Genomic DNA, 27,403 nt, shown 5'->3' with positions numbered 1-27,403 from the left:
ATGTGCATGATATGTGTGGAAAAATATATGATACTAGCGCTTTTCCATTGTTGGAGTCCGGACAATATGTGCTCACTCCAGTCAATTGGAATAAAGGGAGAAAAGAACTTACCTGTATTTCAGCAAATGCGGGGTCGTTTTCTGCTGCAAAGAGAGGACGTGCAAAAACAACAGTTGATGGACAGAATGCAGAACAATGTCATACATTCACCCCAGTACAGAGATCTGGGCCTAAATCCATCGTTTTTTTGCTCACAATTCCATTCCAGTTTGAACCCAGCCATATGCAAATCAGTCTTGACCCTGTGCCCCATGGGAACAGTCCAGCCCGAACTGCCAAGTCAGGTCCTTCCTGGACTGGAAACAAGCATCCTAAGACCGGTTTCGGGGTTTCACCCCTCTTCAGCCAGGATAGCTTGATTCCAGTGGAATGGAGAGCACGGGTCTCACATCTGGACTTACCTGCCCAGCAGCCGGTTCCCTTCGACCCACTTGCTGGTTCAAGCCTGCAGCCTTTGTTCACAACCGTCGTCCTCCATTGATTTTTATTAGGCGCACGACGCTGTGTTGGCTCTCTGCAGCCGACCTGCATCTTACCGATGAGGGTATATGTTTGGTGTTACCTAGTGGCACCCCAGTGCTTGTCTTAACCCCTGGAGGTTAGCTCTGCTTTACTTACCTGTAATTGGCATGACTTTGAGTACCCCCATCTCCATTTGTTAACATTGGGCAGCCGCCTCCAAACTTGACCTCTGCAACCGGCCGCCTCAGTGCCGCTAGTGGTGCAGTCTTGGTGTTCTCTTGAACTTTATCTTGTGTTTATTTAAAACTCCGAAGACTGGGTTTGTGAGTAAGGTACTAAATTCTTGTTTTCCTCCCATTGGATAACATTACTCATTTGAAATATTGCACTAAGTGTATATTTTTTGATCTGCAAAGTATTGCTCTTTCAAAAATTGTATCGATCTTGCTGAACTGAAGTCCTGCACTAAGTGTTTGTTTACTGCTTTGAAAAGTATTGCCAGTTTGAAAACTGTACTTTCCTGCAACCAAGTTTCTTTGGCTCTAGTATTAAAAGTAACAAAGTACTATTTTTACAAACCAGTGGTCTCGGATTTAGTCATTGAGTGTGTGTAATCATTTCTTGCCTGAGTCTGTACAACAAATGCTTCACACAGCCCTCTGATAAGCCTAACTGCTCACCCACACTACCACATAAGAGAGCATTAGTATTATCTACTTTAGCCTTTGTGAAGCCTTTGGGGATCCACTGGACTCAGTGCACAGTATACCTTAATTAGTATAGTAAATACGCAGTCAGCTTCCTACGCATACTTTTTCCACATTTGTTAAAGCATGCTCTTTGCTAGTGTACGTACGGCCTTTTCATTGTGCAGTCAGTAGATACATAGATCTAAAAAAATGAATACTGTAATTTACCACTGGTGTACCATGCCCCAATACTAAAGCACTTTAGTTGGATGACCAAGTGACCTTAAGGCCACTTCTATCTCCAGAGCTATAGAAGTCGAGCTTTGAAGCCTTACAGTAGGAGATGGTATGGTGATAAGAGGATGGTAAGTGGTTAGACAATCAGGCACATAACTCACAAACCTGTATTGTCAATTTAGTGCTACAATAACATCACACACAAAACCGAATGTCTATTCTGGGCCTGGCACCCACTGTATATAGCCCTTTGAAGGTGCAAATCTGGTGATTCATAAAATCACAGGCTTTGCAAACAAAATGGGGACTCTCTTAATGTACCAAAGCTCTTTCATGAGTTGGAAAACTTTCTTTCTTATAAGAGGGCTAGTTCATGTCTTTCAGACTGAAAAATAGTAGGGTCTTATCTCAATCAATCAATCAATCAATCAATCAATCAGGGAATTGTGAAGCACGCTACTCACTCTTGAGGGCCTGAAGGCGCTTGTGGGGGGGTCTGCAAAAGAAATGGATCAATATTTTGTGACTACATTGGCAGTCGCAAACCACTGATGAGGTATCAACCTTCAAGTTGGGTGGTAACTGATTTGCAAAAGGGAAGGTGCCACTCTGGGCTGCCTTAACTTTATGAATCCTGTCAGTAACCTTTGGGGTAGAAGGCAGTGGTTCAAAAGACCTAGGCCTGCTTACCTGATGTCTTCCAAAATGGGCTGCTTTTGAAAAACTAACATTTTTGTTTTGGGAAAAGCAAATATTAGGATGGAGGCCTGCTGTGCATTGGGGGCCTCCATCCCTGCATAAGCAGTCACCATTCACAAGGGGTCACAAATTGAGACCTGCGTAATTAATATTTATTAGGAAGGCCGTTTTATGACCTCCTATGAAAGACTATTTGCATGTGACCTTTTAGCCCACAGGTTGCATCGCAAACCTTTCATAACAGAACTCAGCAGCCAGACTCACTCTCAAACCTCTCACATTGCAGTCACATCACACCTCACCTGAAGGTGCGCCCCAAAGAAAAACATGAACAAACCGAACAACTCACCCAAACTTTCATGGCACTATATAACACAGGGCCAGCATATCTCAACAACTTCACCTGCTTTTGAGAAAACTTCCAAACATCTCCACTCATCCAGACTCCTGCTTGCACACATCTCACACATGCAGAAAGCCAGATCCAGCGGTCTAGCCTTCTCACGTACCGCTCCGAATGCGGGGAATAAGTCCTTCTCCTCACTTCTTGAATTCTGCAAGCAACTGAGTGCCAGGCTACCCTCTCGGGTGTTAGTGTGCTATGCAAATCTAAATAACATAACATAACTTGCATTCCTGCTCTAAAATTGTTATTTAAATTGCACATCCTTGTTTTGTAAATTGATATAATACATTGGGTTCTTAGTGCTACAGCAAAACTTTACTTTCAGTATAATCAAACTATTATTGAGGAAGATGCTTATTTTACTCCTGGGCAGTATTTCCAGGTTCTCTGACAACTTTCAGACTTATCAGGTTTACTACACTATCAAGAGATCAAAATCAATAGGGCAGATGTGCCAGACATAATAAAACATTGTTATCAGTATAATCTCCCTGTCCTCTGCCATAGTGCCTGTGGACCTACACGCAAAGAGTGTGTTTGTGACCCTATTTCTGATTTTGTAGAAGAACAGCCTAAAAGCCATTGCACCCGAAAGCCCGGCAACCAAACATGAACAAGCCTGTCACCCAAGTCAAAGATTGTAGTTTCAACATGAATATTAATGTCAAAGGTGTGACCTCTGAATGCCACAGTAAGCTCTTTAGATTCCTGGGATCCAATAAACAGAGTAAGCAGGGATTCAGTAGTCAATATTCAGAATGACACAATTCGGGATGAGAACAGCTAAAGGCTCTTTAGGTCTCACAAAAACCAATATTGGTACAGTACCAATAATAAAGTCCCACAGTGGTTCCATAGAAGATGATGTCTGGAAAAAGGCAGGCCACTCTCAAGGTTTAGGTCTGGACCTTGTGACATAGTTGCCAATATGAGCAGGACCACTCACTGAAGCCAAGGGCTTGACAAGTCGTAACAAGTCCTAGCAAGCTAGGGTTAGGATGTAACAGTGAATTTCAGCGAGGATATATATGATACTCTATGTGTCAAAAACTACCGCCAGTGGCAAGGTGAAGAGCAAAAATTCAGTGCCCCTCTGGGCCCGGATCGGGACACCAACATGCACCTCAATGTAAATGATACTGTGAATTGAGTACCAATCCCATTGAGGAAATGACAGTGCTGATTCTCTTCAACTGTGCAGTTGAAATATCTTGACTTCCTCTGTGGGTCGGTTCATTTTGGCTGCATCCATGGAAATGTTCATCAGCTGGGCCTTGTGCATGTCTTCCTGGTAGCCAGAGAATAGCTCTTTAGCTTGCTAGCCTCCTCGGCTTCAATTCTGCCACTAAAACATGCTAGGTTTCAAGGTGTGTTCCCATACATAAGAAGGGTGACAACCATCAATGTTCCTCTGGCAAACAGTGAGCTATGTATTATTTAATTGTATATTACATAAATTGTATAATTGTCCCAAATCATGGTAAAGTGCATCCCGATCTTTACCTTGGTCATGCAGGCTTTCCAGACAGTTTATGCTGTCCAGTTTGGTTAAATATTGTTTGTGTGTTAGAGCTGATCTGGTTAAGACACATTGCTTCTTTTGCCAGGAAATGGGCTACAAAACACAAGGAACATGTGAACGTAACTGAATTCCAAGAGGCATGATAGGCATTCTCCACCACCCACTATATTAGTACAGGTAACGGTCTTGATTAAAGAGGCAAACCAGGTGCTATATCCCCCTTGGATAAAACAGGCCAGGGGAGAACTAACATCTTGAGTAGTTCATACACAGAGCCCGAAATATACATCAGTGCAATAAACAGATCCCTTAACACACAAATTTGAAATACAGGCACTCACATGCATACTCATACACATAAAGGGAAAGGTGTCCAGGTATAGGGGACTGGTTGAACGTTTTACAAAGGAGGACACGTAGAAAGTCTCCCACCAGAGGTGAACATAATAAGGCCTGTACCCCTGAACAGCGGGTCCAGAAGTGTACTAAAGAAGGTAAACTGGGTATCACATTTATGCCAAGCATTAGCTTGTGGGCAGGGCCGGACTGGCTACCAGGCGTTCTTTGCTGGGGTGCCAGGGTGGGGTCAAGGTTCATTGCGAAGGGGCTCATGTTGTTGCTGGGGAGCTGCCCGCGCTCTAATTAAACAATGCAAAACAATTAGCTTTAAATCATACTTTTTAAAATATTTGTTTTGCATTGTTTATTAAGGAAAGCCCGGTTGCCAGTCCAGCCCTGCTTGTGGGTAGGTGAGACTCCTTGATCAATAGGAGAAAGTTCCAATGGGCAACTCTACCCACTTTGACATCATTTACTAGGGGTTTGGCACTAAACATTCATATAGTTCACTGTCCTACCAAAATACAACCTGGCAGAACCTTTCTTCTACTTGGCAGACGTCTGGGTAAGCCCCTGGAGTGTGTCTAGGGAAATGAGAAACACCCCTTGCAAACCAATCCTAAAATAGGTTTTCCCGCACTGGGATTGATGCCATTCTGACTACCTGGACAATGGAAAGGGTAGGCCTAGGTGTGAATTACTTCTGCCTGTGACAGGGGATGCCCCTTTGAAGCACTTGTAGTTGGTGAACATATCCCCCAGGCCATCGTGTCAGGAGGAGGTCCTGTGTCCTTCAACCGAAGGCCCCTTTGTTCACTTTCCAGGGAGCCATTCACACCTCCTTTCAGCAGGCCAGTGGTCTGCCAGCTGACAGTTGAGATTAACTCTGAAAAGGCTACTAGAGGCTTTAGGCAGACAAAAGTGTGACTTTCTACAGGCACGATTTCGTAACAAAAAACAAAATTTTACTTTGGCATTTAGTTTTTGTTCTGTAATGAAAACAAATGTTTGAAGTATTTTCCTAGCTAGTGTCAATCTAAAGTTATCATTACTATGTGTAATACAGTACCCAGTGTTTTCTATGACACAGCCAACAATGATATAGTAAAAAATGGGTAAGGTGCCCTTTTCTCTGTGATGACATGTAAAAACATAAAGTATTCTGTAAAAGAAGTGAAGACTCCAGGAAGGTAAGTTAAGCGGAGTTTAATGGAAGTGCGCACAGTACATCACTCTAAAGAAAGGATCAGGCAATAACTGCTGTGCAGTGGCTCTGGAACATGGAACCAAAATTGGACAATGCAGGTACATGGTACCATGTTCCAAGCATGAGACAGTGCATGAGGGAAAGGGAGGGAGCAAGAGGAATGCAGGGAAAAGTGGACGGGAAAGATGTAACATCTCACCCCTAACAACACAAGAGGAAATGAAGCACAAGTAAAAGCATTATAAAAACAAGAAATCAAGACAAGTATCTCACAGATAAGGAACTGGGTCTGTTGTTCCTCTTGACGCAACAGATTGGGCATGATGAGGAGGACTACCACTAGAATTAGGGCAGTCACGCAGCGGCAAAGCCTCCTCAATGTCCATAATAAGCCCATGAGATTTGCAATTAGCAACTCTCCTTACATTCCATACTTTCCCATCCTGAGTAACAACACTGTTCTTGCAAACTTTAACAATCGTGATGGGATGACCGAACTTGGAAACCCCTTTCACTAAGAAGCCAGGTTTCTTAGGGGCATATGTATCATCATCTCCATTTGCGATTCTCAATAGCGATTTTTTGAGAATCGGTATTTGAGAATTGCAAAACGGGATGTATTTAAAAAATCGCACAAATTTTGCGATTTCTTAAAATTCCTTAATTGCGATTAGCAAATTGCGAAATCGCAATTAAGGAATACCTTCCCATTCATTCCTATGGGCCAGGAGGCCCATAGCAATGAATGGGAAGTCCTTCTTAATTTGCGAATCGCTATTTGCTAATCGCAAATTGAGAATATTTTCAAAGGTGCAAGGGTGTCATGATGACACCCTGATGCACCCCTGAAATCAGCATGTGTGCACATATGGCGCACGTACATGCCCTAAGGGCATGTATGTGCACCACATGGCACTTTGAAATATGCAAAAAAGTGCATTTTACAAAGAAATCGCAACTTACCACCAACTTGAAGTTGGTGGTAATTTGCGATTTCTTAAGGAGAAATCGCACAACTTGGGTGCGTGTTACATTGCATATAAGAAATCGCAATTTGCGATTTCTTAAATGCTTACGCAAACTTAAGAAATCGCAAATTTAGTGATTCCTTAAGATTGCGAGGCTGAAATGCCTCATACATCTCCTTTTGCGATTTTGTATTCGCAAATGCTGTTTTTTTGCGATTCGCAGCGTTTGCAAATACAAAATCCTTTGATACATATGCCCCTTAATCCTAACCCACTCTCCTACAGTAAAGTCAGGAACTCTCACTTTCATACTAGAGTCAAACAAAGCTTTCATCTTGTCTTGCTTAACTTCTACACGTTTAGCAACAAGATCCAAATCAACTCTGTCAACATCCTTATTAACTCTCTTGATCCACTGTGGGATGATATCTGAAATAGGTTCTCTGCCCTTCAATAGCTTAAAGGGGCAACCCCAGTAACAGAGTGGGGGGTGATGCGGTACATCCACAATCTCTTTCTTACCACATCCCTCCATGGCTCCCTGGACTTACAGGCCGACTCAATACCATCCTTAAGTACCCGGTTGAAATGCTCCACTTGCCCATTCTCCCTCGGTTCATAAAGTGATGTTGTGACATGCTTGATACTACACATCTCCTGTGATGTGAGTTGAACCCCGTTGTCATTCACAAGAACCTCGGGGAACCCTTCACGACCAAAGACCTCCTTGAAGAAAGTGATGATGACTTGAGAAGTGGCGTTCGCCACAAACTTTACTTCTGGCCACTTTGAATGACAGTCCATTATCACAAGAGCAAAATGCGCATTGGAAGGCAAGTGATTGAAGGAGCCTGAAATATCAAATGCCACCTTTTGCCAAGGAAACTCAGGCCAAGGGACAGGTTTGAGAGGAGCGGAGCAAACCTTGAGCATCTTGTCACTACTCATGCAGTCAGGACATTCTCTAACGGTTCTATCAACCATTTTGTCGAGGCCAGGCCACCAAAAATTGCCTCTGATAAGACGTTTCATTGAGGACACACCTAGATGTCCCTGATGGGCAAGAAGCAAAATCTTGCTCTGCATGGAGGCAGGAGGCATGATCTTTCCCCCTTTAAAGAGTAGGCCGCCATCTTCTTCAATTTAGTCTGAGACCTGACAAAAAGGTGCAATGTCGGCAGGGGCAGACTTCACTTTAGGCCAACCCTTCTTCAAACACTTATTCTGCTCCGTTACCCACTCAGACTCAGACAAACTAAAAAACTCATCAGAGACAAAGTCCTTAATGGTGACAACTATGTCTACAATGTGTTCATCATGGGGAACACAATCATTGGAACAAGGCAGTCTGGACAAGAAATCGGCGGTAACATTGCTTTTGCCAGGGACATACACAACCTCAAAATCATATTCCTGTAATCTAGACGTGAGTCTGGCAATGCGAGCTGTAGAGTTCCATCCTCCCCCCCAGAGATAAGATGCCAATGAGGGGCTTATGATCAGTACTAAGTAGGAACTTATTTCCCCACATGTAGTTACGGAAATGTTCAATGGCCCAGATGCCTGCCAGCAGTTCCCTCTCGAACACAGCATAACTTCTCTCTCTTCCTTGTGCATTTTTTTTAAGCAAAAGGACTTAAGAGTGGGGGCATTCACTATCTCGTTTTTAATTTGCTTGAAAGCCATTTCCTGCCTAACTGACCGGACAAATTCAGTGGATTTTCTGGTCAACTCCCTGAGAGGTTCCATCTTGGTAGGGAAATTCTAAATTAATTTACTATAATATTCACACAGGCCTGCAAAAGAGAGAAGTTTCTCTCTGTTGTCAGGAGAAGGTGCATTGATGATGGCATCCACTGAGGACTTTTTGGGCACCACATCATCACCTGACAGAGTGTGACCAAGATACTCCACTGACTTGCGGAAGAATTTACATTTTCCAGACTTAAGTGTCAAGCCACTCTTTCCCAACCTCTGGCAAACCTCCTTGACGTGGCAGAAGTGACCCTCTTCATTCATGGAAAAGATGAGGATGTCATCCTGGAAACATTTCACCAAATTACTGACATCCTTAAAAATACGTTACATGGCCCTTTGAAACACGAAAGCGGCCGACGCTAGGCCGAAAGGCATCCTTTTGAACTGAAATAGCCCCAGCTACACCAGGACCGGAAGAAGCGCAAATCACTTTCGGGTCATCAAGGGTCGACATTACAGGCAATGGTGATTTAAACGCCAGCGACGAAATATTCCTTCCCCTTCGGCATTTAGCATGGAAGACAGGCAGGAATTCTAGAGGTAAATAACTTAGAAGAGTCTTTAATGTGAAGCGGGATGTCGGAGATCGACAACGAATACCGTTACACGGTGGGAAGTTCGCTTGTTCTCCTACACAATGCATAGTAGCTCATTAGCGGGACATGCATATTAGAAAGTAAGAGAGACAAATGTTGTGCAATACTAAGTCAAAAATTTGAGACAGCCATAACACATTCACAGACGCACAGTTTTTCGAAATCGAGTGGTTGTATAGTTGGAAGTGTACTTCAACGCCCCTTCCCCTTTCTACAAGGTGGTAATGAAAACTGGACAGTTTTTATTAAAATGAAAATACAGGGCAGACAATATGGACGATGACACTATAGTGAATTTTGGGTTATAGTTTCACGTCATTTGCACCAAATATGAGAGAAAATTATAATTGGAATAGAAATGAGGACGTTTGTTGGCAAACTAATGGCCTTGCTAGATGAGTCGACAATTGTTTTAGAGTATATGTGTGTGTTTTTAATGAATTACAATAAGTTAGTGGTCGCGGTAGCAACTCTTGTGGCGAAAAAGAAAATAATATAGCATTCACCACTCTTTCTATTCTTTTGATTTTAATTTAATTCCTGGATCATGAACATCTAATGCGATTTGGAGTCAAAACATTTGTTATTGGCAACACAGTTGCTCAAGCATATAACAGTGCAATACGTATTTACAGTGCTCTTAATATGGAGAGGAAAAGGGAGGGTTGGGAAGCAGGTGATGACCTTGTGAGTGAAGGACAGGGAAAAGGTGTTGTGACATATATACATCAGTTGTACATGATATAGAACCTCTCTGGCCTAACATAGGTAAATTGTTCCTAGGTATACACATAACTCTAATGAATATCCACTTTTAACAAATCTGTCATCAGAGCTTGTGATGGAAATGTGTGTTGTCAACGTTTCGACCCCTAGCAAGGAGGGTTAATTCAGTCCTCACGGTGGGGTCTTCATCAGGACAAGACTGAGAAGAGCACCTGTGAACAATCGGAAAAGTGTGTAAGAAGGTGGGACATTTGAAGGTAAGTGAATGCTACAGTAGAACGGGTAACCAATACCTACTCGAAACAACAGCAGGGCTACTCCGCTGTGTAGTCAAAAGAAAAGGGCTCGTTGATGGCTCCTAGGGTCAGAGAGAAATAAACAGTCAAATAGCTAATGTCTAGGTCAAATGCCTCACTGGTCAGACTATTGGTTCCTATTACTTACTAAATCAACCCTGGATGGAGACAAGCTTCTGTAGAGGTAATCAATCGCTCGCAGTGGGAACAAATCCAATATTTCTACAATATAAAAGAACCGGGTACAATCCATGAGTGGTGTTCTAGATTGAAAGATACAAATCTGCAAAGTCTGAATAAGGCGAACACTCGCAGAGTTCACGCTGGCCCCGTGCTGGACCCTTGATACTCAATAAATAACCCATATAATCCAAAAATGAACAGCATCCTAGTGGTGTCCTTGACATCCAATGTGGAAATCACGCATTGGTTCTTTAAAGTGGTGCAATCCTGCAAAATCTGATCACTCGCGGAGTGAGCGCTGGCCCCCACATGGGCCTTGGTTATCAGATAAAAGCCTGGGCATTAAATCAAGAAATTGGGCAGCAGTTATGTGGTGTCTGTTGAAAACTGAGAACTCTCACAGTGGCTCCCTAGATCGCTGAGTAACATTTAGGTGAAAATGGGGAGGGGAACCCCTTTGCGGCTCCAAGGGCGTTGGCCCCACCGTATAGAGCCGTGACTGTAGTGCCTGTCAGGCTGACCTGAGGCTCTGATGGTGTGTCAATGGACCTACTGCCGTGAAAATTACATTGTGCTGTGCGGCAAAAGTACATTTACGGACTATAACATGGAAATGAGACAGGCAGTATAAATACACTGCTGGTTATAGCAAATATAACCAAATGGTGACCGGATATATAGGAAGTACCTCACTACTCGGCAAACGTAGGGATAAAACCTTGAAAAAGCAAAACCTTTAACAATTCAATGCCCAAGTACTGCCCAGTAGGCATTGAAGAATGCCTGGCTCCTTAATAATGGTGCGGTACAAGATTCACCTTTAAACTGGAAAGGAGGCAAACTAATGCAAACTGTAGAACGCTTACCTCATCACTGGCCATCCGGCTCGTGTGTGATCGCGGGTGCTGGGGCTTAAGAAGATCGCAGTGTGGCGTGCGTGCAGGAAAAGGTTTTGGTTTCAATGGTCATCTTGCATGCCTTGCATCTGGTACATTTAAAATGGCCCATCACTTCTGGGATATTCCATATGCTTTGGATGGTCTGTTTTTGGGTGGCATGTCCAAGAGTGAATGGACAACGTGGTCTCTAATGTTTTTGGCTTTTTTGAAAGCATGCATTGGTGGCTCCTGGACATCCAGGTCGTCTGAGATGAGTTTCCAATGCCCATTGATTATCTTTTTAACCTCATTACTCCTGGTGCAGTAGGTGGTGACACAAATCATTCTGTTATTTTCCATTTGACGTTGTCTGGGTGTCAGTAGTGCCTCTCTGTTGTAGTACCAGGCCCTTTTAGGTGATCTTTTCACTAGTCTTTTGGGATACCCCCGCTCCATTTGGCGGTTGGTGAGGTTTTTGGATTCATGGAAAAAATCCTCCTTCAGTGAGCAATTCCTCCGTATCCGGAAAAATTGGCCGAATGGCAGGTTGTCCTGGAGGCCTCGGGTATGGTGACTTGTATACCTCAGCAGGGTGTTATGTTCTGCTGGGTCTCTGTAGAGGGTGGTATAAAGGTGGTCCTCTGATGTCTTGATAGTGATATCCAAGAAATCGATGGTATGTCTGTCCTAGTGAATGGTGAACTTGATATCTTGGGAGCAAGTGTTCAGCCAGCCGAAGAAGTTCTGCAGCTCAGTTTCTACTCCTGACCAAATAAGTAGCACATCATCTATGTATCTTCGCCATTGTGTGACATGCCTTCTATATGGATTGGTATTGGAGAAGATATAGTTGTCTTCAAAGTTATCCATAAAGAGGATCGCTAGGTCTGGGCCAAAGGCCGCCCCCATCGCTTCTCCTTTCGTTTGGATAAAGAATTTGTTTTGAAAGACAAAAAAGTTCTTCATCATAGCTACCTCTAAGAGTTCCACTATGAATAGTGTGGGGACATTGGCTGGTTGAGTTCTTTTCTCAAGGGCTTGTGTCATTACTTCCAACGCTGGTTGTTGCAGGATACTCGTATAGAGCGATACGATATCTAGCGTCACCAGGAGTTGTTTGTCTGAGTCAAAATTCCTTTCGTCGACCCGGTTGATCACCTGCATCGTGTCTCGGAGGTATGCTCTCGTGGTTTCTGCCAGGGATTTTAAGAAAAAGTCGATATATTTGCATACTGGCTCTAGGAGTGAGCCGCATACCAAAATGATGGGTCTTCCAGGGTTTTTTTTCAAGTTTTTGTGCACCTTGGGTAAGGTATATATGGTGGGAAGACGCGGTTGATTGGTGTTTAAATATTCAAAGTCATGGTCTGAAAGAAAACCGGCTTCTTTCCCTTTTTCCGTGATAAGCCTGATTTGTCTTCTGACTTCCTTAGTGGGATATGTGCTGACAGCTGTGTAACTTATGCCGTCACGAAGTTAAGAATATATTATCTGCCGGCTTGATTACTATCATCTTGTTGTTCTTCAGGGTGTTTAGTGCCTCACGTTCTCCTTTAGTGATGTTGTGTTTCACGTATGACTTGGTTGCAAATGTTTTCATGACATTTTGAAAGACCACACTTTCAAAAGTCAAGATTTTGTGTGACATCATGTGCGTCGGGGGCATGAAGGTGGATGGCGTTCGCATTCCAGTGTTCGATATGGAGGATATAGGTAGCGTGTGTCTGGAAAAGTGTCTCAAGCGAACCTTAAGAAAAAAGCGGTGCAATTCCGCTTTCAAATTGAACCGATTGGCATGGGATGTCGACACAAAGGAGAGTCCCTTACGGAGAATGCTGATTTCATCGGTTGATAACGTGTGTGTCGACAGGTTGATGATGGGGCTCTTTTGTTCGGCTACCATCTGTACGTTCGCTGCCGGGTGTTGATCTCCCCGTGGTTCTCTGGTTGGAATCTCACCTGTTTCGAATTCTGTCCCTGCTGGCGTCCTGTATCCCAGTTCTGCTGGTTCTGTCCTCGTCGTGTTAGTCTGTTCCAGTTGTACCCTCGTCCTCTGGGTGGCCTCCAATGGGTGTCCTCTAAAAAAGGTGAGCCAGATATCTGTGGGCCTGGAGGTGGTTGGTACCATGAGTATTGGTATTGGTATCCGCTGCTGGGTCCTGCTTGTTCACTGTCACTACCCGTGCTGTACGAGGAATCTTTTCTGTTACTACCCGGTTCTTTTATATTGTAGAAATATTGGATTTGTTCCCACTGTGAGCGATTGACTAGCTCTGCAGACGTTTGTCTCCATCCAGTGTTGATTTAGTAAGTAATAGGAACCAATAGACCGACCAGGGAGACATTTGACCTAGACATTAGCTATTTGACTGTTTATTTCTCTCTGACCCTAGGAGCCATCCACGAGCCCTTTTCTTTTGACTACACAGTGGAGTAGCCCTGCTGTTGTTTCGAGTAGGTATTGGTTACCCGTTCTACTGTAGCATTCACTTACCTTCAAATGTCCCTCCTTCTTACACATTTTTCCGATTGTTCACAGGTGCTCTTCTCAGCCTTGTCCTGGTGAAGACCCCACCGTGAGGACTGAATTAACCCTCCTTGCTAGGGGTCCAAACGTTGACAACACACACTTCCATCACAAGCTCTGATGACAGATTTGTATAAAAGTGGATATTCATTAGAGTTATGTGTATTCCTAGGAACAATTGACTTATGTTAGCCGGACAGGTTCTTTATCATGTACAACTGATGTATATATGTCACAACAACTTTTCCCTGTCCTTCACTCACAAGGTCATCACCTGCTTCCCAACCCTCCCCTTTTCTCTCTATATCAAGAGCACTGTAATACGTATAAATTGGACTGATGCATCAAAAGAATAGAAAGAGTGGTGAATGCTATATTATTTTCTTTTTTGCTACAAGAGTTGCTATCGCGACCACTTACTTATTGTACTGCAATACTGACCCAGGTCGGGTAGTGTTTTGTGGGTTACCCCTTTAATACTGTGTTTTTAATGAGGCACCATTACAATTTCGAAATCTTGTGATTGTAGAGACCTGGTGTTAAAGGACCTCGTGAAGGAGGAGGTACACACAGTGTAGCAATTTGGTGATGTAATTAACAATTAACTTTTGTAGTTCACAAAGTTCAAACACGTGTGTTGGGACTTGGCACTGACACAGGTGTTTTTTGTGTGATACATATTTGTGGGTTTTGGTTATATAGGGTTATGATATGCACAATTGAAGTAACTACATGATTAAGTTCTTTCAGCAGACGGTGGACCAGACTGTGGTTGGTACCACTGATGGATGCCATTGATTGAAGTATGGCCTTTTTAACATATTTATGTTTTTTCACATTTTGAGCAGAGTGACTATAAACAGGTCCTGAAGAATGCCACGAACCTGAAGGCCAATAGACAGAAACATATTGACCATATTCTAAAAGGGTAACATCCATAACCCTTTTCACTTTGTTTTTTTAGTCCTAACCAGTGGGGACCTTTATAAAATTTTGCTTTGTCCACCAGGAGTTAGTTTTAATTCACCTTTGATATTATTTTGCACTCTGCCCCTCGCTCCTGAGTACATTGGGGGATTTAAAACACCTCATGCTCCTCTCCTGCAGGAGAGTTGTAGCCCACACTGTGTACCTTGCGGACACAGTGTGCAAGAGGGAACCCAATGATGAAGCATGTCACCCTCGGGTGAGTGAGGGTTCTCATCTTTACAAAACGGATTGTCCATTTCCCTTATACACCTCCCCACCCCCACTTTTTCAAGATTACAACTAGATCGTCCGGTTTTCTTTTCGTGGGTTTGGCTTTAGTGGAGAAAGACCGTAGATTAAATTACTCCACAGTTTAGCCACATAGTGATAATAGGCCTGGAGACATGCCTTGCATTGTTACTTTAGTGGTGACACTAGTGACATTTTACTTATAGGCCCTGGGTACATGTTTGTACCTTATACTGGGGAATCATTGGTTAGGTAAATTTGCCAACCAGGAGTGTAGCCAATGTTGACAAGTTTTAGGGGTCTGAGCACATGCACTAGGGTCTGGCTAGCAGTGGCCCAGTGTACAGGGTCAAAAAACCAGCAGCAACATCTAGAAAAGAAATAGGGGTGACTGTGCAAAAAAGCCATTTTGCTACACAGATGAACAAATAGTTGAAAAATAAAATTGAGTTCAGAAAAAAGTATGAGATGGAAAGAACAGCTTTCCAAAACCACAATGAGGATGATATTTTTAAAAAGTAGTAACAGGAATGCTTGCAGTTCTGATTTGCAAAGTAATTCAGATGCCTCCTTAAAAAGGCATAGTATCAACAGCTCAGTTTTGTTCTGCACTGAGCTTAAGAGTGAGACGCCAACCCAATGTGAAGCAGCCTGACTCTTAATGATAACAATGACTCAAAGAAGTGTCATTTTTAATTAATCATAAAGAATCCATAGGTTAATAAATAAAACTTTCATGGAGCGAAAGCTGCTTTGGGGAAAATGGGCACAGCAGCACACGAACATTTAATGATCTAAGAATATGTACGAAAATCAGTTTGTGGTCAGTGATAGGGTGATCACACGAATGATAAAAGAAGTGCAAAAACAATGCAAATCATTGAACCATTAATAGTTGTATTCCAATGTCACACAGTTATATACGTTCCACAAATAATGAGGATTAATCCTATTGTTTATAATGTTGACCACGTTTTAACCCTTCTAAATACATATCTGTGTCATCATCAGGAGGGGGATGTTAAGAGGGTAGGGGCCTGATCTAAAGATGGGCAGGTGTCCGAACATACGTCAGGGTATTGCATCCACAACCACAATGGACTACCATCTACCATATCTAGAGTTCACTGCTAGCACAGCAGTGATCTCTTTGCCTTCAGAAGAACCACAATTCCTGACACCAAACTTTTTTGCTTTTCAAAAACAAATTAGCAAAGCAAGAGTTTTTCCTAGACAAACAAAAAAACTAATGACCGCAACACCCTATGAGTGTTGTCCCAGGGTGTGGGAGTCATTATTCTTTTTTCCTGACATAAACGGACGGGAAAAAACACAAGAATCAGATAGTCTACTCTAAATAGGGTTGGGGGCCTGAAGTCCTTGATCTGACAACCCATATTCCGTTGGACCATCAGAGTAAGCTTTGCAATGGTGAAGTCAGTGGGGGCACCACCATCTGAAAGATGATGGTTCACCCGACTTATAATAGAGCAGGTAGACTGAGGTTTGATGTGCAGCATACTCCACCATGTTTGTAACCTTGTGCCCTGTTCATCATAAAATTGATCCCACAGCATTAGCTGACACAAAGCCAACCTGACCTTGAAATGGAAGCCGATTCCTCAGCCATAAACAACACCACATGGCTTGAATTTAATTTTGCTAACCTTGCCCCCACCACCTCGGAGAATAAATTCAGAGGGACACCATTGGCTCCTTGGATATTGGAGGCCTTAAGATTAGAAAAACAAGCATGTGGGAGGCAAGAAGGGAACTGGCTCAAAAACTATGAAAAACTTGAAAAACATTGTTATAAAGCTATTCTTGCAAACTATAAAAAGAAGCTAGAGAAAAGTCAGTATTACACACAACAAAATGAAAATGCGGGCAACTGTTTCAGGTCATAAAGAAACCTACCACAGTCACAAAAAACAATTCTTCTAGCCAAAACCAAGATTTCTGTAACTTGCTTGCCCAGATATTCAAAAATAAAGTTAATCACATTTTTTATCTTTTTGACAAAACTAAGGTTAATACCAATCATAAAGATCAGGAAACAACCAGTGAGACGTTGCTTTTAGAATTCACTCCAACATCCATAACCCAAACAGCTACGCTTCTCTCTGCTACTAAATCTGGATCCCCCGGTTGCTTGTCTAAACAGGATCCAGGTGAAACCGTTTCCCGATTTTCACCAATTACTGCCCACATAAATAGAGTGCCCTCAGCAGTCTCCCGCAGCACAGCGGAGCCGCGGGATGGAGCCACATTGAGCTAGGGACTTTCAAAGGGCATGTAAGTACGGCACAGCCGTGTCCGGGACCAGACGCTTTCTTTCTTTTGCTTCCAGTAAAACCGGAAGGTAAAGGACTCTCTCTCTCTCCCGCCAGTATCAAGTGACCTCGTCCTATCCACCCGTTCTTGAGGTTCATGAGGAATTGTTTCCTCATATATATAAGTATGTATCAGACTATACACCATTCTCTCCTATTTTTCCAAATGTGTTCACCAATTGAGAGTATTACGATAAAGTGTGTGTTTTCCGTTTTTTGTGTGTTGGTCTTGTATTGTCTTCTTTTTCCCTAACAGGTCACAACACCCCTTTTGTGTTAAAGGATTATGGTTAAAACAACACTAAAAGTCACTTTGTGGCGCACTGCTTATTTTTGCAGGTACTACGTGTTTCGCTTCCTGGGGATTCTCAGCTATCATATTTCTTTTTTCCTTTTTTTCAGACACTGATTAAGGCATACCATTAGGTATTGTATATAAATGCTTTCTTGACTGCATTTTCATTCGTTAGAATCACAACATTACTAGTCTCTATTTAGAGTAGACATAGTAAATATAGGAGGGATCTTTTTCTTGTCCTGCCGAAGATGCCTTGCCGCATCGAAACATGTTGACTCATTAGGAGTATCAGCACATTGCGCAGGACATATCCGCACCACTTTTTTAATAGTACCAGCCTCCTTTGACCTATTAAAGTTTGTATGGCTAAGAGGCCAGGTCCTTTTTATAATTCACCCACCTGCATTCACCCCAGACCCTCCCAATTGCATCACACATAGCACTACATCATCAGTGCTCCCGCGTAGTCGCAGGTCATAGCACGCCACGTCCCGCAGCGGGGCGGGAAGACGCCTATGATGAAGCATGACACCAAGGGCCATGTTGGTGTTTGAGGGGTATTTAAACCAACACAGTGTGCGTCCAACCATTGTAAGATACACACTTTTCACTACCCATGATATCTGACCCCAGCCAGTAACTCCTCCCCCCCCCCCTGAGGTGGATTCCTTTGTTTTGTAACTAATTCTACGTGGAGGACGTATCCACCTCCAATGCACGTGTAGGGCGCTACCTCTTCACTCCCTAATCTTGTTATTTATAACTAAATCTGGATCTCCAGATGATCCTTGCCCCCCCTAAGATTCTACAACTCGCAAATCAGTATATCACCCCCTACTTGTCATTAGTATTTAATCAAATGCTGATGCAAGGATAATGTCCTATAATTTGGAAACAAGCCTGCATCCTCCCCCTTATTAAAAAGCCAAATCTGGACACTAGCGATCCTGCTAACTAGCGTCCAATATCCAGACAACCACTTTCAGCAAAAATCATAAAGAAAATAATCAATGTTGCACTTTCTAATTTTATTACAGAAAATCAGCTCTTAGACCGTAGTCAGTTTGGGTTCAGAGCAAATCATAGCACTGAGAATGCTTTGATAAAAACTATGGAATAAATACGCATGACATTAGACAGCGGAGGGTCAGCGGCTCATATTTTGCAGGACCTGTCCGCAGCGTTCGATAGGGTGGACCATGGCATATTGGTGCACCTTCTGAATGCTGTAGGGATAAGAGGAAAGGCCCTTATGCTTCTAACATCCTTTTTATCAGGGAGATCCCAAATGGTACATTTAGGTCAGTTTACATCCTCACCATTTACCCTGCCTTGTGGGGTCCCTCAGGGCTCCTCGTTAAGCCTGATGCTTGTTGATATATATGTCTCTGAACGCTCCCCGCTGATTAGAAGTTTCAATCTGAATCCAACATCCTATGCTGACGATACCCAGTTGGTGATTTCGGTGGTAAATAAAGATGTTAACCATTCTCTAAAACTACATGACTGCATGATTGCCCTTAATAGCTGGATGAGGAAGATCTGCCTGAAACTGAATTCAAGCAAAACAGAGGTGGTACTGTTTGGTAACCTCTCTCCACCTTGGCCTCCTGCCTGATGGCCAGATAACCTGGGCCCACCTCCTATCCCAGTATCAAAAGCCAAGAACCTTGGCTTTCTCATGGATGAGAAACTTAACTTCGAGACCCAGGTGTCTAAGGTGGTGTCCTCCTCTTTTTCACAATCAAAATCCTTAGAGAAAATCCTCCCCTTCATTCCTAAAAACACCAGAAAAACTGTTGTGTCCTCACTGGTTTTGTCCATGCTGGACTATTGTAATGGCCTATATATGAATCTTCAGGCAAGATTACTCAGAAAGCTGCAGGCGGTACAGAATGCTGCCACCAGATTGATCCTGAATGTTCCCAAATATCAGTCAATAGCGACTGGCATCCAGGAGCTTCACTGGCTCCCAGTATGCCAACGAGTCAAATTTAAAGCACTCTGCATTGCTCACAAAGGCCCTGCATAGAGACGTTCCAAATTTTCCTTGAATACATTCAGTTGGCACTCTCCAAATAGATCTGTTCGATCAGCCAATGCCAGCTTGGTGACCACTGTTAGAATCAGAAAGGCGAGCTGGGGTGGTAGGAGTTTCAGTCACAGTGCAACCAAACTGTGGAACTCTCTTCCACTATACCTTAGGACCATACCCACCCATCTTGCTTTCAGAAAACAACTCAAGACTAGGCTTTTCAGAAATTAGCTATACCTCTGCGCAGTATGTTTATGGTCCTGAAAGCGCCAAGACACCTACGGGTATGTTCCCGCTATATAAGTTTCAATAACAGAACATAACATAACATCAGGCTCTAAGTCTGGCCCTAAGCACTAATACACTCCACAACCAATGTGATTTCCTTCCACTTAGGTTGCTTTAATATACAGCATCCTTTTGTTGTTCCCTTTATCACAATTTTTGAAAATTTTCACAATTCTTTTGCAGGAATTACATACTTAGTCGGTTAAGCGCTTTGTCCTAATGAAGACACAATAATTCATCTTGAAGGATCAAAACATCATCAGCACCACAAACAATAGGATTAAACATCATTAGCTTTCGAACTTGTATAACCATATGACATTTGCATACAACTATTATTGATCCATTGCTTTTTATCTTATGTGCAAATTTTGCACATCATTTTATCGCACATTGTATGATTACCTGAGCACCAATTGATTTTCATTACTGCATACCTACATGAATAGAGCTTCATGCGATATATTTGTGACACTGTGACTATTATTCCTGAAGCAGCATTTGCTCCATGATGAATTATTCATTAACCCATTGATTCGTTATGTTTATTTGAAATTTTTGTATCTATGAGCCACATTTGTTGGATCATACGAAGCCCCAGGGCTCCAATGCGGTCCACTTCCGGTTGCACCTGTAGCATATTATTGTTTTCCAAAACAATTACACAGGCCGCAAGGAATCAGATATTCCTGGTGGTGGCGTGGTGGACCGAGGGCCACAATATGCTTGGGGATGCCCTATTACGGCTTTCCTCACCGCCAGTGGTCTCATGGAGGTTCTTACTGCATGAAACTGTTCACGGTGAGGAACGAAAGGGGGCCCTACAGGGTCCCCTCTTGGCCCTGTGCATGGGGGTGTATGTAGGGGGCACATATTGTGACCCCCTGAGTGCATGCACCCCATTCCTGCATGGCATGGACTGCACAGTCCAAGCCGTGCAGGAACATGCACTGGAGGTCCCACGGTGGTGTAGTTTAAGGCTCACATATGAGCCTTTAAACTGCACCGCTGTGGGACCGCTACGCCACTCGCCCTCCAGTCAGACCATTCTAATACTAGCAATCTGGCAGGCAGCGGCCCTCTTTGGCAGTGTGGGAGTGAGGCAGTGGCTTGGCCCGCTCCCACACCGCCAAACTCGTAATCGGTCCCTAAGTTAGCTGAAATGCCAACTGATTCAAGTGCAAACATTTTACTTTATATGCAGAGGCACTTTAGATTTTCACTATAAGCAAATTCCACTCTCAATTGCCGAGCGTACATTAATATACAACTGGTATATGAAAAGCAAGGAGGCCAACGTAAAAGAAAAATATCAAATTAAGAACGTTTTCTCTCATGTAATTCCAAACTTTTTGACAGATTCTTTGATTCCAGGAAACATTTTCAGGCAGAATCCTTTTAAAACGTTTGGTAATCCATTACACTAAATAGAAAGGTTATGATAGTCATGCTTGAAACTATGCATTTCAAGTTCCAAAACGGAAAGTCAGGGCTATCTCAGAGAGCTTTTAGCTTATCTCTCTCCATGAATTACTGAGTGTGGGTTTTGGGAACACCCTGATATAGTCACGTCTACCTCTATCCTCAAAAAAACAAATCTGAAACCACTAAAACCTTGAATTTTGCCAAAGCTTTTTATTTCCCTTCTCCTCCTATTCCTGAATTAGATCATGCCTCCCATTATTGCTTCATCATTTTCAAATGAAATGTGCGCACTGCGCCAGTATTATACGGAGCACTAGCATTGTCAGTGTGGCGCGTATGGGTGAAACAATGTCTCCAGTGCATGCACTCATAAAGAAAAATACGCACCACGTATTGACACTTGACGTTATTGTTCAATGCATGATGCACAAATGTGACGCCTGAATCAGCCACGTTCCTTTAGTAAGGTGTTGCTGTTAGCGTGACTGCTGCTGCAAGCAATTTTCTGTGTTTTTTCACCTGCAGCCTGTCCTTATTCTCAATCTAATGGCCCAAATACCCTTTCTAGCCCGTTTTACTTATGCCTGTTGTTAACTTTTTCAGTTTTTATTTGTGTATTCTTATTTATCTAATGTTTCTTTGTATGTCTCTTTTATTTTTTGTCAGAAGCATGTTACCTCAATAAGACTATTCCTGGGAGACGTGCATGTATGCTCATTTCTACAATTCTGTTTTCAGTGGTAGTACTGGTATATGTGTTGTCACACTGTTACTCAGAAGACTAAGGTCACCTCTTTGTTAGAATGGAGATAACCATACCCAGCAGCTTGATGTCACACCACAGGACTAATATTAAAAGAATAGGGGGTATATATTATCAAGAGAAGTTTTGCCGCTTTTCCGGCACATATCGCCGTAAAAGCGGCGATTTTCCTATCACACTATCAACAAGCACTCGCTAACATGCGTTAGCGCTTGTTTCCATGCGATAGCAGCCATCTTTTTTCCGCTTTGCATGTCAGCGATATTTATCGCTAATGATATGCAAAGTAGGCGTTCCTCACTAAAACAACATGGAAACAGTCGCAAACACAACTTCCCTCTATCACCAATGTGACCCAGGACCCGCGAAGCGATAATAAAAGTTGCGCTAACCACGATTATCGCTGGTATTTAACGCCTGATTAAAACTTGACTTAGCCATCTTGTCAATGGGAGGTGGATTGTCACACCTGCTTATTAGCAAGCTTTACATTAGCGCAGTCAAAATATCGCTGGATTACTCACGCTATTGCTGGTTTTCACCACTATCGCTGGATTTTACATCGCCTCTGAGCAAAGCGTTGCTAATATGGTGCTAACATGTCGATGTAATCCAGCGATAGCCGGCGATAGTAAAAGACGCGCTAAGCGCGCTTTGCGATAATTATCTCATTCTGCTGATAATATGCCCCTAGGTGTTTAAGCGATGTGCCACACTTTACCATGGTCTCAGGTGTAGTATATTTAGGAAACGTTGCCCCTCTTTTGTAAAGGGCCAAGTTCACTACTCTACAGACACTCCTTTGAGCTTTAAAAGTGATCCATCAGGAATTCAGCTAATCCTTGTATTTGTAAAGTGGGAATAAAATATATTTTTAGTGCCATTTTGTTTTAATTTGTCAAAGTTTCATAAGGGAGGAGATAGCTCTGTAGATTACTATATCGACTGCACGAATCTGTGATGGACCCCGGGGCCAACCTATCAAATATCAGTGGGTCAAATCAGTCATTCCATGGGTGTTCCAGTTGGTGTTCCCACACAACACCCATGGAGTCTGATGCATTCCCAGATGGTTTCGTAACCCTATGAAAGCGTCAGATTCATACGGAGCCTCAACGAGGAGAAAGACCTTTATTTCTCCTTGGTTTTAGAATGCAACACACATAGAAAGAGGAAAGCACCACACGTGATTAGGTGTCCCTTCTTGCACAACAACAACCATCTCTGCAACGTAGGCATTCTGCCTCAATGGCGCAAGCTTGCCTGCGTTGGCGCATGTGTGTAGATCCGGCACATTTCTGCTCTTTTCTTTTGACGTAGGGTAGTACTGAAACATTCCTTGTGGCTCTGGCCTGCACCAAAACCTCATAAATGAGGCACTTAATTCTATTTCGTACCAATTTCCAGGGGATCGTTATGGTATCAATATGAGGCCTTGCTGTCTTGCAGGACTAGTGTTATTATGCCTTGAGTAGTGTAGTTTAAGTAGTTCCAGTTTATAATTACCCATGCCACAAGTGATACATTGTTACCATTTCAATGTGACAACTTTATTTTAACTTGTGTAAGATGTTGCTCGTTGCCACTCAGTCAAGGGTTTCACTTGAAGTCTTCAAGCGTTTTTATATATTCAATTCAATAAATATTTGTTTCACAAAGAACAATGCCATAAAAGATAAAGATAAAAAGTCTGTATAAAATGAAAGAATTCAAATATTACATAAAACAATAAGTCATAAAAACATTAACAACAATGCCACGTGGACTGCAATTTGCCTACATTCATGTTCCATCATCATCCTAGGTGGGTATCATCGCCACTCTGATTCTAATACATGGTTAAATACACCAGGCTACTGAGATACATAACAGATTAGTGCCAAGTTCCTGCACAAATGAGACAACAGATTTGTGTGATCTAAAATTATCATCACTAAACAGTGGAATTAAAAATCGAGACCAAGGTTGTTTATAAAAACTACAAAATAAAACAAAGTGTGCTGTGCATTGAACCGAGCGATTGTCACAAGGGCAAGGCATAATGGCTTGTGCCACAAACCTGTCTCCAGAATGGTCAACAGGATATGCACTATGTTAAGCCTGAATCTTGTGAGGAGAAAACTGTGATGGACGTTTGATATATTGTGCAAATATGGCACTATTGCACTGTTGGTCAAGGTTGCAATATAAGCAAGCACGGATGATTTTGTTACTTCCTTATGCCATTTGGCCAGAAACAAAGTTTTCTCCATATCTTTAGAGAAGCGTTCTCTTGATCTGGTTAGCAAAAAATATCTGATTTTTCAATCTGTTCAACACCTTCTTTAACGTACATATTCCAGGGCCAAACAATACCCTATTATTATGTGGTTGGATTTTGTTTCCTCTTTAGACCATATTGAGAGCCAGAAGACAAGTGGCCATAACTTAATATGATGCTCCAGATAACCAATACCTAGTTAAAAGTGACGGATGAGATTAGGGGTACTTTTTTTAAATTGTCCATTTACTTGTATCTGTTACAGTTACTGTTTTTTAATTTATGAAGAAGCTGTATGCAGGTGATAGGTAGACTTTTTTATTGTGATTGTGGGCATTTCTTATGTCTGTTTCAAAGGTGGTGTGTTTGATGCAAAACTCACCATTGTCACTGCTTGATATCTAAAGAAGTATCAACATACTTTTGCTTGCATTGCCTTGACTCATCTTGATGCTTGAGTTCGTTGAAAATCCTCCAGGTGGAAGCTTCCAAAAGCTTGCTTCCACTACAAGGAGGGCATATATCACTTTCAGAAGACTAGTGACATTTCACTTGTGGTTTTTTTTCTCCCAAAGTCCGTGGAGTGGTCACAGGTGTTTGCGGTGTAAGAAGATGATGCAACATAGTAATTTTTTGTTTCTTACACAATGACTAATAGAATAGTGTTGTTGTTTATATGATCTGTAAATAAAATACCCTACCATTACCTAGTTTACTGGTACTCATATTATTAATTTATCATCATCATAAATATGAGATACTCAGTTGACCATGCTAAAAGCCAAACAACATATGTTGGCCACCTGCATATCATCAGTAAAACTTTAATTAATGTTCTATTTTATTGACTTGTCTCTATAAAGTGCTGTCGTCAGTTTGCGCAAGTCATGCCCATATTTCTCTCATTATCTTCAACTACTACATCGAACCACTTGGTGCTCTGCTCAAAGATAACAGCATCAGGATTAACCAATATGCTAATGATTTACAACACTATTTGAAAGTCTCCTGTGTTTCAGACATCCAGTGCCTCAAACACTGCTTGCACATTGTCCAGATCTGACTGAAAAGCTTCTACCTGAAGCTGAAACCAACCAAGACATAATTCCTGTTATTTGCCTAGAAAAACAAACAAGAAACAAAGAAACTTGTCTCAATGACGTGAACGTTTACAGCTTCAAAACCAAGCTTTCACCCAATCCAAAATCACTTGGATTTATCCTGGACACCAACCTCATCCTCAAGGAACACTGACAAAAACAGACAAAGACAGCTTGGTACCAGTTCTCTCCTCTAAAGTTAGTAAAACAATTTATTTGATAAAGAAACATCAGAACTGGTGTTCAAGACCTCGTACTCTCACATCTGGATGGTGGTAATATGCTGCTCTATGGCCTCCTAGACTCCATACTGGGACCCCACAGGGGATCCTACTTGCCATTTCATGTCTCATCCCAGGCCTGAAGAAATATGATCAGTTGACCCACATGCTGTCATAATCACAAACCTCTTTGCCTGCTTCTGATGCAGGCCTTATTTGGCTCCACCAATCCACAATGTTATTGAGATGGGAGTGCACAGCCAAGATCCATACTCGGGTATGTGGGCAGTGCCAAAGAAAAGGGGTATGGGATGGAGAGACCTTCAGTCCCACTAACCCAGAGCATACTAGAGGCATTACTTCTCATCAGAGACGGAGTGACAGTGTGGACTAAGTATGTTTCTTCAAGACTAATGATGCACTTTGAGTCCTCTTGATAAAACATTAGATCAAACACGTCATGGACAAAAATGTATTCAATACAGTAGGTTATCTCTTTGTAGGAAAGTGCCACTTTTTGCAATGTCACACCAACTTTTTGTGGACTGATTATGCTGTTTTTTTTATTCTGTGCAGTGGGACTCTGCATGTGCTCTGAACCCTAACCTGTCAAAATTGGTTTAACTTACCCACAAGTTCGTATTATATAGTGAAAAGTGTACCCAGTGCTGGTAAGTTAAATGCCATTAGTGGACTGCAACAGCTATCGTGATTTCCACTATAGTGACAGCGTAAATATGACTTCAGGTCTACCATTGTAGCCTGACTGTGACAGTTTAAAAACTGCAATTCAACCTTTCAAAATAAACTTTTTGGACCTGTCTATACCTTCCTTTTTAATAATAGTGTCAAACCTAAGAGGCCTTATAGCCCATAAGGCAGGGTGTACGGTATTGAAAACAAAGACATGTAGAAATTTGATATTAAACATGTTCTTCCTTTGACAAGCTCACAAAAGCTAATTCTGCTAAAGTAAGGCTGGTGGTACCATAGAGAAACACCAGAATGTACTATTACCTTTAATAATGACATATTTGGCTATAAAACACATAGTAATATAATTCTTGGACTGTTTGTAATATTTATTTAAAAGGCCAATTCACTGGTGAAGTTGGATGTTTAATGAATATTAAAGAAAAGGTGCTTTCTAGAAAGTTACATGTTCCCCCCCTAAAGCATTAGGTGGCCAAATTGCATTCACCTCCAGCTGCAGCCTTCTGAGTTCTCGAACCCAGAATGAGGTATGAAAAGTTCTCCTACAGCAGAAACAAAGGCCTTATGTGGGACGGCCTTGCAGGCCACCCCTGCCCCAGGGACCGCCTCCTCCCCGGGTCTAATTGAAACAATATGGGGGGCCTCATAGACCCCCTCCTGCCCCAGGGACCCCCACCTCCTGGGGTTGATTTCAATATTATTGGGGGGCAAGTGGCTCCCCCTGCCCCAGGGACCGCCACCTCCCGGGGCACATACATATAAAAAAACTGTGGGGGAAGCTGTAGCCATGGGGACCGCCACCTGACCGGGGCTCAAATAAATAAATAACGATGCGTTGGGGGTTCCAGCTGCCTCACACAGCCCCAGACACCGCCACCTACCCGGGGCATCAATACACTAATGAAGGGGACCACTACCTCCCCGGGTCTATATACAAGATGGGAGGGGGCCGTGCAGCTCCCCCTCCTGGAGCCCTACATGGCCCTGTAGGACCGCCACCCCCCAGGGCCAGTGACAGCAATGTCCCAGGGTGACCAACCCTGGGACATTGCAGTTTGGTATGGGAGTGCTCCCGCCATCCCATAGCAAACAGTGTGCTATGCTTTGAGCAAGCGAGAGCATCAAAGCACAATCTGCTTTTACACCCAGGGAGCAGCTCCCTGGTCAGATACCCAAACCAATACTGTCACACCC

The sequence above is a fragment of the Triturus cristatus genome, chromosome 6, assembly GCF_964204655.1.
Source record: "Triturus cristatus chromosome 6, aTriCri1.1, whole genome shotgun sequence".
Classification (NCBI taxonomy): domain Eukaryota; kingdom Metazoa; phylum Chordata; class Amphibia; order Caudata; family Salamandridae; genus Triturus; species Triturus cristatus.
The sequence above is the reverse complement of the archived record's forward strand: the minus strand, read 5'-3'. Positions refer to the sequence as shown.